The 12500-nt window shown below is 57.2% G+C and overlaps 2 non-coding genes and 1 pseudogene across 2 annotated transcripts; all 3 read right to left on the reverse strand.

The window, feature by feature from the left end:
* Positions 1-5001, reverse strand: part of LOC124580040 — a 7952-nt pseudogene extending 2951 nt beyond the window's left edge.
* A 188-nt stretch (positions 5002-5189) lies between these two features.
* LOC124580008 lies at positions 5190-5344 on the reverse strand. The gene has a single exon (XR_006973127.1). It is a non-coding gene; the product is annotated as a 5.8S ribosomal RNA (ribosomal RNA).
* Positions 5345-5695: 351 nt separating this feature from the next.
* LOC124580022 lies at positions 5696-7605 on the reverse strand. The gene has a single exon (XR_006973139.1). It is a non-coding gene; the product is annotated as a small subunit ribosomal RNA (ribosomal RNA).
* Positions 7606-12500: the final 4895 nt, after the last annotated feature.

Consider the following 12500-nt stretch of genomic DNA (forward strand, 5'->3'; position numbering starts at 1 on the left):
CTTCCGGGCGTTGATCTGCAGCCCCAGGTGGGCGAGGGCTGCGGTAGCTGCGTCGATGAGGGACTGCAAGCCCCTCGGGGTCGCTGCAAACAGCAAGACGTCATCTGCAAAGGCCGCAGCGTTGACTCTGCGACCGAGGATCCGAGCTCCGATGTGGGAGGGCAGTTGGCCTAAAACGTAGTCCACCGCAAAGTTGAACAGGAGGGGGGAGAGGGGATCGCCCTGGCGAACGCCCCGTGCTGGCTGCACAGACACGCCCACGCCGGCGCCGTCCGCTATCACTGTCGTGCTGCCCTCGTAGCACCGCTCGACATACTCGACAAAGCAATCCGGCAGGCCATGCGCCTTCAGCACGGGGCGAAGGGCAGCATGATCTACCGAATCGAATGCCTTAGATACGTCGATCGATGCCACAAAGACAGAGCGGCAGGAGCGAACTGCGTCGGTGAGAGCAGTGTCCAAGATGAAGGTATTTTCCAACATCCCATCCCGAGGGATGAATGCCCGCTGACGTTCGTCCACAGCACATGCGCGCATCAGGCGTGACGCGAGAACCTTGTGAAAGGTCCGCGCCAACACCGAGCAGACCGTAATGGGGCGAAAGTCAGCGGGGGATGTTGGTGCAGCCGTTTTCGGGAGAAGGGACGTCCGCGCGCGAAGCAGGCGTTCCGGAAGGGCGCGGGCCAGAAGGAAGAGATTCATCACTTTCACCAGGACTTCGTGCGGCAGGCGCCGCAACTCCGCTGGGGTAAGGCCGTCCGGCCCGGCTGCTGATCCCCTGGGCGGCAACGCGGCGGCGACCTCCTCATGTGTGACCGGCCCCCATATGCACTCGAGAGCGACAGGCTCTGAGTGCGGGAGGAGGCGGTCACGAATGAAGCCCGCGGTGGAGATGGGCTTCTTGGTGAAGAGGTCCGCCCAGAAGTCCAGCAGACCAGGGATGGCAGGTGGCGGCTGGAGCAGGGTGCCATCCAAGAGGCCGCGCACGCAACGTGCACGCGACCGTCGGAAGGCATCCTGCGTTCTCGCGTACTCCCAGCGGCGCCGCTTGCGCTTCTGCGTCGGCGGCGCGGCAGGCGGCCGCTTCGATGGTTGGCGCGGCCGCTGTGTCCTGGTGATCGATCTCTCCCCTCTGGACCCGACCGACGCAAGGGCATCCGGGAGCATGCCCAGGATGACATCGGGCGGCGTGCCCCGCCCCAGACCTATGACACGATCCAGGGCAGAGAAACGCTGGGCGGAAGCGGGTAGCCCCGCCAGATGCTCCCAGATGGCGGCGTCAGTCGGCCCCTCCGGCGGCGGCCCGGTGGTGTCGGCCGCGAAGTCCTCGGCTGCGTCGACGGGCGGCGCAGCGGCCTCGCCCGCGTCAGGCAGCGGGCTCGCTGCTCCCCGGCGGGACGCCGGCTCTTCCCCCCGACCGATCTCAAGCGCCTCCATGAATTGGCGGACAAGCTGCTTGTGGGCAGCTTGCCGCCGTCGGCACTTGATTGCCTCGAGCGTTCGGTCGGGGAACATCCTGATGAGTTCTTGATTGACGAAGAAGAACCGGGCGTCCCTCTCAAGGAACAGTTCGGCCTCCGCCTTGGCGAGCGACAGGACTTCTTCCTCCGTCCACCTCGCGCGATGCCTCTCCGTGACGATCTCCGCGTTGGCGGCCGCAAGATGTTGGCGGCGGCGATGGACCCCGAGACCGTTCTTGGTTGTAAAGCTGCGGTGGCACTCACTACAGGTATACATAGCTGCAAAAGTTACAAGATTTTCGGCACGGCCGGTTGGCCGGCTAGGTGCTGGGGGAGTTGGGGTGGCACCTTCAGCGGAAGGGCCACCACTTATTCTCTGCTTACTGCCCCCAACTAAAAAAGGGATAGTGCGAGGGGGGGCTGGTAACCCCCCCAAGCCCCTGGTGCGGTCTTCCACTCTGCGAAATCAGCGGGCCCACGAGAAGGGGAGAAGACCGCAGGAGAGGAGAGGCTAAGAGGGCTAGGCCCATGTATTGCGCATCACTCTCCCTGTAACTATAACCCAAGGAAGGCACCTCGCAGCAGCAGCACGACTACATCAAGACCGCACTTCGAGAAGCCAAGTCCGGATGCAGCCACACCGCTGCCACTTGGCCACCTTAAGAGAGTCATAGTTACTCCCGCCGTTTACCCGCGCTTGCTTGAATTTCTTCACGTTGACATTCAGAGCACTGGGCAGAAATCACATTGCGTCAACACCCGCTAGGGCCATCGCAATGCTTTGTTTTAATTAGACAGTCGGATTCCCCCAGTCCGTGCCAGTTCTGAGTTGATCGTTGAATGGCGGCCGAAGAGAATCCGCGCACCCGCGCGCCCCCGGAGGAGCACGCTAAGGCGGACGCGGCCTCGCAGCAAGGAAGATCCGTGGGAGGCCAAGGCACGGGACCGAGCTCGGATCCTGCACGCAGGTTGAAGCACCGGGGCGCGAACGCCGCGCAGGCGCGCGCATCCTGCACCGCCGGCCAGCACGAGGCCAACCAACGGCGAGAGCAGACCACGCCCGCGCTAAACGCCCGCACTTACCGGCACCCCTACGGCACTCACCTCGCCCAGGCCCGGCACGTTAGCGCTGACCCACTTCCCGACCAAGCCCGACACGCCCCGATCCTCAGAGCCAATCCTTATCCCGAAGTTACGGATCCAATTTGCCGACTTCCCTTACCTACATTATTCTATCGACTAGAGGCTCTTCACCTTGGAGACCTGCTGCGGATATGGGTACGAACCGGCGCGACACCTCCACGTGGCCCTCTCCCGGATTTTCAAGGTCCGAGGGGAAGATCGGGACACCGCCGCAACTGCGGTGCTCTTCGCGTTCCAAACCCTATCTCCCTGCTAGAGGATTCCAGGGAACTCGAACGCTCATGCAGAAAAGAAAACTCTTCCCCGATCTCCCGACGGCGTCTCCGGGTCCTTTTGGGTTACCCCGACGAGCATCTCTAAAAGAGGGGCCCGACTTGTATCGGTTCCGCTGCCGGGTTCCGGAATAGGAACCGGATTCCCTTTCGCCCAACGGGGGCCAGCACAAAGTGCATCATGCTATGACGGCCCCCATCAACATCGGATTTCTCCTAGGGCTTAGGATCGACTGACTCGTGTGCAACGGCTGTTCACACGAAACCCTTCTCCGCGTCAGCCCTCCAGGGCCTCGCTGGAGTATTTGCTACTACCACCAAGATCTGCACCGACGGCGGCTCCAGGCAGGCTCACGCCCAGACCCTTCTGCGCCCACCGCCGCGACCCTCCTACTCGTCAGGGCTTCGCGGCCGGCCGCAAGGACCGGCCATGACTGCCAGACTGACGGCCGAGTATAGGCACGACGCTTCAGCGCCATCCATTTTCAGGGCTAGTTGCTTCGGCAGGTGAGTTGTTACACACTCCTTAGCGGATTCCGACTTCCATGGCCACCGTCCTGCTGTCTTAAGCAACCAACGCCTTTCATGGTTTCCCATGAGCGTCGATTCGGGCGCCTTAACTCGGCGTTTGGTTCATCCCACAGCGCCAGTTCTGCTTACCAAAAGTGGCCCACTTGGCACTCCGATCCGAGTCGTTTGCTCGCGGCTTCAGCATATCAAGCAAGCCGGAGATCTCACCCATTTAAATTTGAGAATAGGTTGAGGTCGTTTCGGCCCCAAGGCCTCTAATCATTCGCTTTACCGGATGAGACTCGTACGAGCACCAGCTATCCTGAGGGAAACTTCGGAGGGAACCAGCTACTAGATGGTTCGATTAGTCTTCCGCCCCTATACCCAGCTCCGACGATCGATTTGCACGTCAGAATCGCTACGGACCTCCATCAGGGTTTCCCCTGACTTCGTCCTGGCCAGGCATAGTTCACCATCTTTCGGGTCCCAACGTGTACGCTCTAGGTGCGCCTCACCTCGCAATGAGGACGAGACGCCCCGGGAGTGCGGAGGCCGCCGCCCCGTGAAGGGCGGGGAAGCCCCATCCTCCCTCGGCCCGCGCAAGGCGAGACCTTCACTTTCATTACGCCTTTAGGTTTCGTACAGCCCAATGACTCGCGCACATGTTAGACTCCTTGGTCCGTGTTTCAAGACGGGTCGTGAAATTGTCCAAAGCTGAAGCGCCGCTGACGGGAGCGATTATTCCGCCCGAGAGCATCCCGAGCCAACAGCGGCGCGGGTCCGGGGCCGGGCCAGGTAGGTCCGTCATCCGGGAAGAACCGCGCGCGCTTGCCGGGAGCCCGAGCGCCCAAAGGGGCGAATCGACTCCTCCAGATATACCGCCGGGCAGCCAGCCAGGACACCGGGGCTCTGCCCAACAGACGCGAACCGAGGCCCGCGGAAGGACAGGCTGCGCACCCGGGCCGTAGGCCGGCACCCAGCGGGTCGCGACGTCCTACTAGGGGAGAAGTGCGGCCCACCGCACACCGGAACGGCCCCACCCCGCGGCGAGTGGAAAGGCAACCGGACACGACCCCGCCGCGGATTGCTCCGCGCGGGCGGCCGGCCCCATCTGCCGAGGGCGGAGGCCAGTGGCCGGATGGGCGTGAATCTCACCCGTTCGACCTTTCGGACTTCTCACGTTTACCCCAGAACGGTTTCACGTACTTTTGAACTCTCTCTTCAAAGTTCTTTTCAACTTTCCCTCACGGTACTTGTTCGCTATCGGTCTCGTGGTCATATTTAGTCTCAGATGGAGTTTACCACCCACTTGGAGCTGCACTCTCAAGCAACCCGACTCGAAGGAGAGGTCCCGCCGACGCTCGCACCGGCCGCTACGGGCCTGGCACCCTCTACGGGCCGTGGCCTCATTCAAGTTGGACTTGGGCTCGGCGCGAGGCGTCGGGGTAGTGGACCCTCCCAAACACCACATGCCACGACAGGCGGCAGCCTGCGGGGTTCGGTGCTGGACTCTTCCCTGTTCGCTCGCCGCTACTGGGGGAATCCTTGTTAGTTTCTTTTCCTCCGCTTAGTAATATGCTTAAATTCAGCGGGTAGTCTCGCCTGCTCTGAGGTCGTTGTACGAGGTGTCGCACGCCACACCGCCAGCCGGCTGTGCACGCTACCGAGTAAGTACCGGTATGCGAACCGCCAGGCGACGGGCGCGCATCGCACGTTTAAGGAGGCGCGGCCGGCCCCACAGGCGGCCGCGACGCTCCCAGGTCTGCGAAGCGGGGCAAACGCCGCGCGCTTCAGTATACGTAGCCGACCCTCAGCCAGACGTGGCCCGGGAACGGAATCCATGGACCGCAATGTGCGTTCGAAACGTCGATGTTCATGTGTCCTGCAGTTCACATGTCGACGCGCAATTTGCTGCGTTCTTCATCGACCCACGAGCCGAGTGATCCACCGTCCTGGGTGATCTTTTCTTAGTTTACACTGTCTCTTTCAAGACAGTTGCATAGGCGGGACGTAGGCGTGTGGCGGCCCCTGTTCAAGCGTTCTGTGTCCAACGGCCTCACGGCCGATGGGCGTCGTACGGCTCCACACCGGAGCGGACAGGCAGTCGGGCGAAAGTCATTCAAAACCGGCGCCAGGCGCCAGGTGCCGCAGGCCAGCCGCTCCAGCGCTTCAGCGCTCGTACCACACAACGTTGGCGTTAGTTTTGAGAAGCACGCGTGGTTCCGCACGCGGCGCACGGCTACTGCGAGCCGTACAGGTAGCGTGTTGCGCGACACGACACGCACATCGAAAGACATGCAGTCTAGTCGGTAATGATCCTTCCGCAGGTTCACCTACGGAAACCTTGTTACGACTTTTACTTCCTCTAAATGATCAAGTTTGGTCATCTTTCCGGTAGCATCGGCAACGACAGAGTCAATGCCGCGTACCAGTCCGAAGACCTCACTAAATCATTCAATCGGTAGTAGCGACGGGCGGTGTGTACAAAGGGCAGGGACGTAATCAACGCGAGCTTATGACTCGCGCTTACTGGGAATTCCTCGTTCATGGGGAACAATTGCAAGCCCCAATCCCTAGCACGAAGGAGGTTCAGCGGGTTACCCCGACCTTTCGGCCTAGGAAGACACGCTGATTCCTTCAGTGTAGCGCGCGTGCGGCCCAGAACATCTAAGGGCATCACAGACCTGTTATTGCTCAATCTCGTGCGGCTAGAAGCCGCCTGTCCCTCTAAGAAGAAAAGTAATCGCTGACAGCACGAAGGATGTCACGCGACTAGTTAGCAGGCTAGAGTCTCGTTCGTTATCGGAATTAACCAGACAAATCGCTCCACCAACTAAGAACGGCCATGCACCACCACCCACCGAATCAAGAAAGAGCTATCAATCTGTCAATCCTTCCGGTGTCCGGGCCTGGTGAGGTTTCCCGTGTTGAGTCAAATTAAGCCGCAGGCTCCACTCCTGGTGGTGCCCTTCCGTCAATTCCTTTAAGTTTCAGCTTTGCAACCATACTTCCCCCGGAACCCAAAAGCTTTGGTTTCCCGGAGGCTGCCCGCCGAGTCATCGGAGGAACTGCGGCGGATCGCTGGCTGGCATCGTTTATGGTTAGAACTAGGGCGGTATCTGATCGCCTTCGAACCTCTAACTTTCGTTCTTGATTAATGAAAACATACTTGGCAAATGCTTTCGCTTCTGTTCGTCTTGCGACGATCCAAGAATTTCACCTCTAACGTCGCAATACGAATGCCCCCGCCTGTCCCTATTAATCATTACCTCGGGTTCCGAAAACCAACAAAATAGAACCGAGGTCCTATTCCATTATTCCATGCACACAGTATTCAGGCGGGCTTGCCTGCTTTAAGCACTCTAATTTGTTCAAAGTAAACGTGCCGGCCCACCGAGACACTCACTCAAGAGCACCCTGGTAGGATTGCAACGGGGTCCGCCTCGGGACGCACGAGCACGCACGAGGCGCGTCGCACGCCTTCAGCTCGCCCCACCGGCAGGACGTCCCACGATACATGCCAGTTAAACACCGACGGGCGGTGAACCAACAGCGTGGGACACAAATCCAACTACGAGCTTTTTAACCGCAACAACTTTAATATACGCTATTGGAGCTGGAATTACCGCGGCTGCTGGCACCAGACTTGCCCTCCAATAGATACTCGTTAAAGGATTTAAAGTGTACTCATTCCGATTACGGGGCCTCGGATGAGTCCCGTATCGTTATTTTTCGTCACTACCTCCCCGTGCCGGGAGTGGGTAATTTGCGCGCCTGCTGCCTTCCTTGGATGTGGTAGCCGTTTCTCAGGCTCCCTCTCCGGAATCGAACCCTGATTCCCCGTTACCCGTTACAACCATGGTAGGCGCAGAACCTACCATCGACAGTTGATAAGGCAGACATTTGAAAGATGCGTCGCCGGTACGAGGACCGTGCGATCAGCCCAAAGTTATTCAGAGTCACCAAGGCAAACGGACCGGACGAGCCGACCGATTGGTTTTGATCTAATAAAAGCGTCCCTTCCATCTCTGGTCGGGACTCTGTTTGCATGTATTAGCTCTAGAATTACCACAGTTATCCAAGTAACGTGGGTACGATCTAAGGAACCATAACTGATTTAATGAGCCATTCGCGGTTTCACCTTAATGCGGCTTGTACTGAGACATGCATGGCTTAATCTTTGAGACAAGCATATGACTACTGGCAGGATCAACCAGGGAGCTGCGTCAACTAGAGCTGAGCAGCCGGCCGCCCGGGAGTGTGTCCCGGGGGCCCGCGCGAACACGCAAGCGTCCGCTCAATTATTCTGCAAACAGGAGGAGGCTGAGCTCCCCTGCACAATACACCTCGAAACCCTCTCAGGTCCCGGCGGCGCGCAGCGCCGTCCTAAGTACTTGGTCGGGTTCGAGAGAGGCGCAATCGCCCGGAGTTTGGCGAGTAGACGCTTTAGGTGCGACCACCCGTGCTCCCAACTGAGCTTGCCGCTGCCGACAGAGGCCCGGGAGCGTGCTGTCGTGGCATTGCCGGCGGGAGACAACACGCGCCACCTACGGTGGCCGGCAGCTCCAACGCCAGCGCCACAGAAGGACAAAAGCCCCACTTGGGTGCCGAAGCGAACTCTCCCAGCACAGCGCACGCGCCAACACGTCCGCACAGCTGCGATACAATCCACCTGCGAGAACCGCAGAGGCGACCGAGCAGCAGACGGCGTCGCGGCGCCGAGCGCCGGGCGGCGGCGCATCCTCAGCGCACACAGTCCTCAATCGGACCAGCACACTGCAGATGTCCACCGCGCTTCGCACCGGGCCCGCGAGGACCTACTTTGGCCGCACGGCGCCGCGTGCAGGGTGCGCCGGCGCGCAGCTGCGCCGCCTGCCGCCTCCGTCGGCCGGCGCGCCTGCCACTGGCCGCCCCCACCAGCCGGCTGTAGCGCGTGCGCCCACGCACCGCGCGGCCAGCACGCCGGAAGGCCCCCCCTCACCGGCCGGGGACGGTCCCACCCAGCCACCGCCGCGTATCGCTTCACACCCACATGCCATTCACGTTCGTGGGCATGGTGGGTATCGCTGAAACAACCGGTTGGTAGCTCAACCGATCGTCGCCATCACTGATTCACCTCTAGCGAGAACAACCGCACCACAACGGTTTACCAGTTCTTCATTTGCGTAACGTCACCAGCAAACGTAGACGTCCATCGCCATTTGCAAATTCAACGATTGTTGCATGCCTGTGTCAGGTGTCACGACACACTATGTCTGCCCACATACACGCAACAACATGTGCACGCTTCGCGAACACGTGGAAGGTGGCCCCCGTACGTATGCGATGTCCATTGCGCGAACGACTGTCAACCGGCCTCTGTCGCATGTCGCAGATGTGGAACGCAGTGCACCATGCTATCACGGTGTGTGAGAAGAGACGACTACGTCTGACAACACGCGCCACTACATCAACAGACGGCTCATGCTGATCGCCATCCACGGCATACCATACTGCAATCCAGCTCTTATAGGGAGACGACACGTAGCTGAGTGCACAATATTTGGACCGTATGGTTCGCCGTTGTTGGCGCAGTCGTGGTACGGTCACACATGTACCACGATGTATCATTCAGTACATGAGGACCAATGTGCGGTACAGTGTGTGATTTGGACGTACAACATCAGCGGACAGTTGCCACAAGCCGTACCACAACGTAGGCTGTGCTTCGCCATGCGAATGCCAATGAACAACTGCGAAGGGCATTGAGCATGTACGTCCTGCCGCCATCCGCATTACAGTGTATAGCTGCAAGGTGTTTAACATGAAGCGATACTCTGGGGACCGGGCAGTGCGAGTAGCAAACTATATTGCGGGGGTTGCAGTTAGGCAACACTACACTAATTTAACGCGTCGTATGACAATTACAGAGCAGGTTAAGGCCCAACGTGTGTTGGGTTAAGGCCCAACGTGTGTTGGGTTAAGGCCCAACGTGTGTTGGGTTAAGGCCCAACGTGTGTTGGGTTAAGGCCCAACGTGTGTTGGGTTAAGGCCCAACGTGTGTTGGGTTAAGGCCCAACGTGTGTTGGGTTAAGGCCCAACGTGTGTTGGGTTAAGGCCCAACGTGTGTTGGGTTAAGGCCCAACGTGTGTTGGGTTAAGGCCCAACGTGTGTTGGGTTAAGGCCCAACGTGTGTTGGGTTAAGGCCCAACGTGTGTTGGGTTAAGGCCCAACGTGTGTTGGGTTAAGGCCCAACGTGTGTTGGGTTAAGGCCCAACGTGTGTTGGGTTAAGGCCCAACGTGTGTTGGGTTAAGGCCCAACGTGTGTTGGGTTAAGGCCCAACGTGTGTTGGGTTAAGGCCCAACGTGTGTTGGGTTAAGGCGCAACATAGGTTAGGTTAAGGCGCAACATAGGTTAGGTTAAGGCGCAACATAGGTTAGGTTAAGGCGCAACATAGGTTAGGTTAAGGCGCAACATAGGTTAGGTTAAGGCGCAACATAGGTTAGGTTACGGCGCAACATAGGTTAGGTTAAGGCGCAACATAGGTTAGGTTAAGGCGCAACATAGGTTAGGTTACGGCGCAACATAGGTTAGGTTAAGGCGCAACATAGGTTAGGTTAAGGCGCAACATAGGTTAGGTTAAGGCGCAACATAGGTTAGGTTAAGGCGCAACATAGGTTAGGTTAAGGCGCAACATAGGTTAGGTTAAGGCGCAACATAGGTTAGGTTAAGGCGCAACATAGGTTAGGTTAAGGCGCAACATAGGTTAGGTTAAGGCGCAACATAGGTTAGGTTACGGCGCAACATAGGTTAGGTTAAGGCGCAACATAGGTTAGGTTAAGGCGCAACATAGGTTAGGTTAAGGCGCAACATAGGTTAGGTTATGGCGCAACATAGGTTAGGTTACGGCGCAACATAGGTTAGGTTACGGCGCAACATAGGTTAGGTTAAGGCGCAACATAGGTTAGGTTAAGGCGCAACATAGGTTAGGTTAAGGCGCAACATAGGTTAGGTTAAGGCGCAACATAGGTTAGGTTAAGGCGCAACATAGGTTAGGTTAAGGCGCAACATAGGTTAGGTTAAGGCGCAACATAGGTTAGGTTAAGGCGCAACATGGGTTAGGTTAAGGCGCAACATGGGTTAGGTTAAGGCGCAACATGGGTTAGGTTAAGGCGCAACATGGGTTAGGTTAAGGCGCAACATGGGTTAGGTTAAGGCGCAACATGGGTTAGGTTAAGGCGCAACATGGGTTAGGTTAAGGCGCAACATGGGTTAGGTTAAGGCGCAACATGGGTTAGGTTAAGGCGCAACATGGGTTAGGTTAAGGCGCAACATGGGTTAGGTTAAGGCGCAACATGGGTTAGGTTAAGGTACAATATGGGTTAGGTTAAGGTACAATATGGGTTAGGTTAAGGTACAATATGGGTTAGGTTAAGGTACAATATGGGTTAGGTTAAGGTACAATATGGGTTAGGTTAAGGTACAATATGGGTTAGGTTAAGGTACAATATGGGTTAGGTTAAGGTACAATATGGGTTAGGTTAAGGTACAATATGGGTTAGGTTAAGGTACAATATGGGTTAGGTTAAGGTACAATATGGGTTAGGTTAAGGTACAATACGGGTTAGGTTAAGGTACAATACGGGTTAGGTTAAGGTACAATACGGGTTAGGTTAAGGTACAATACGGGTTAGGTTAAGGTACAATACGGGTTAGGTTAAGGCACTTGGGGGGGGGGGGCCCGGTTTGTTGATTGTGATTATCGTAAGTAAATGACTGCGGCATCATCTGATTTGCCACGTCAGGGTGCACCTTTGGCTCATAACAGGCGGCGCTCTGATTCCATGCTTGTGGCAGACCTGTGTCTTTCATTCCTGCCATTGTTTGTGTGGTGTGACAGGAGGCAGTATTGTGATGTTGGGTGCACCCCTGTCTGGGACATGTGTGGGTGTTGGTGGCTTAGCTGAGCAATGGTGGTTGTCGGAAGGGTGGGATATTCTGTTTTCCGAGTGGACCTCCCGGTCTGGTTATGATAGTGTGGATTGTCTAATGTGGCAGAGAGGATGCACTGGGTGTTGTTCCATGCTGGTGCTTACATATTGTCTGTGTGCCTGTTACAGGCAGAGAGTAGTGCGTGATAAGAGTGTCTGGCTGACGTGTGATTGTGAGCAGAGTCTTTCAGCATGTATACGGACAGGTCTATACATTATCTGTATTCTGATGGCTCTATCTATTACTAATCAGCGCCGTGTATACGTTTAATCCGGTTCCAGTCGAAACTATTGTATCTCTGTACATTAGTGACACGGCGAGCCCGCTATGTAGTTACTCGTCTCGGCAGCTTCCACCGGTGTATGGCAAATGATTATAAGGAATCAGTCTAGTCGTCAATACCGATAGTCTGACGTCACATGTCTGGGGTGGGGGACGCTGCGCCCTTCCGGTGGGTCATGGCCTAGGAAGACTCTTCCCACGCAGGGGGGCTTGGACTGTCATTGACTCTTCCGAGTAATATACTTGCCGTACGTTTTTGCGACTGCGAGTGCAACGCTCACCGGTACCGACATGGATGGAGCGCCTCCTAGCTGCCGCTGAGCATCTGCATTCGTACAGCGAGCAACGCGATCGCGTCTGTAGCTCGTACGTGGTACAGCTCGCAGCTCATGTATATGGACAGCGGGAATGTCGCATATTGGACATAACTCTTCATGAAACGCACGTTATAGGGGTGGATTGCACATTGCGAGTGCGAGCAAAGTCCGCCGTTCATCCGCTGGAGTTGCGAGTTGGGCGGTTGGGGTGGGGCACGAACGGGTGCAGGTGGAGTGATTGCCGGTCCACGACTTCGTGCGGCAGAGGCGCTGGCGTTGGGGTGGGGTCGAAAGAAGGGCACTGTGGGCCCATCGCTGTCTTAGTCGGCTTGGCGTCTCATAGATGACGGTATCGTCGTTGCAGGAGGTCATGTTGCGGGAGACCTACAGATGGCGGTATGTTTTGCGGTGCGCTCGACATGGCGGACGTAGTGTTGTCAGATTCGCATAGATGGAGGTATTGCATGTGGTTTCGCCGTATTTTCATAGATGGCGATACTGTTTTGCCGGCATGGTTGGCGTAGTTCCGTCGGATCCCTGTAGA

This window comes from Schistocerca americana, unplaced genomic scaffold, assembly GCF_021461395.2.
Source record: "Schistocerca americana isolate TAMUIC-IGC-003095 unplaced genomic scaffold, iqSchAmer2.1 HiC_scaffold_324, whole genome shotgun sequence".
In the NCBI taxonomy this organism is placed as follows: Eukaryota; Metazoa; Arthropoda; class Insecta; order Orthoptera; family Acrididae; genus Schistocerca; species Schistocerca americana.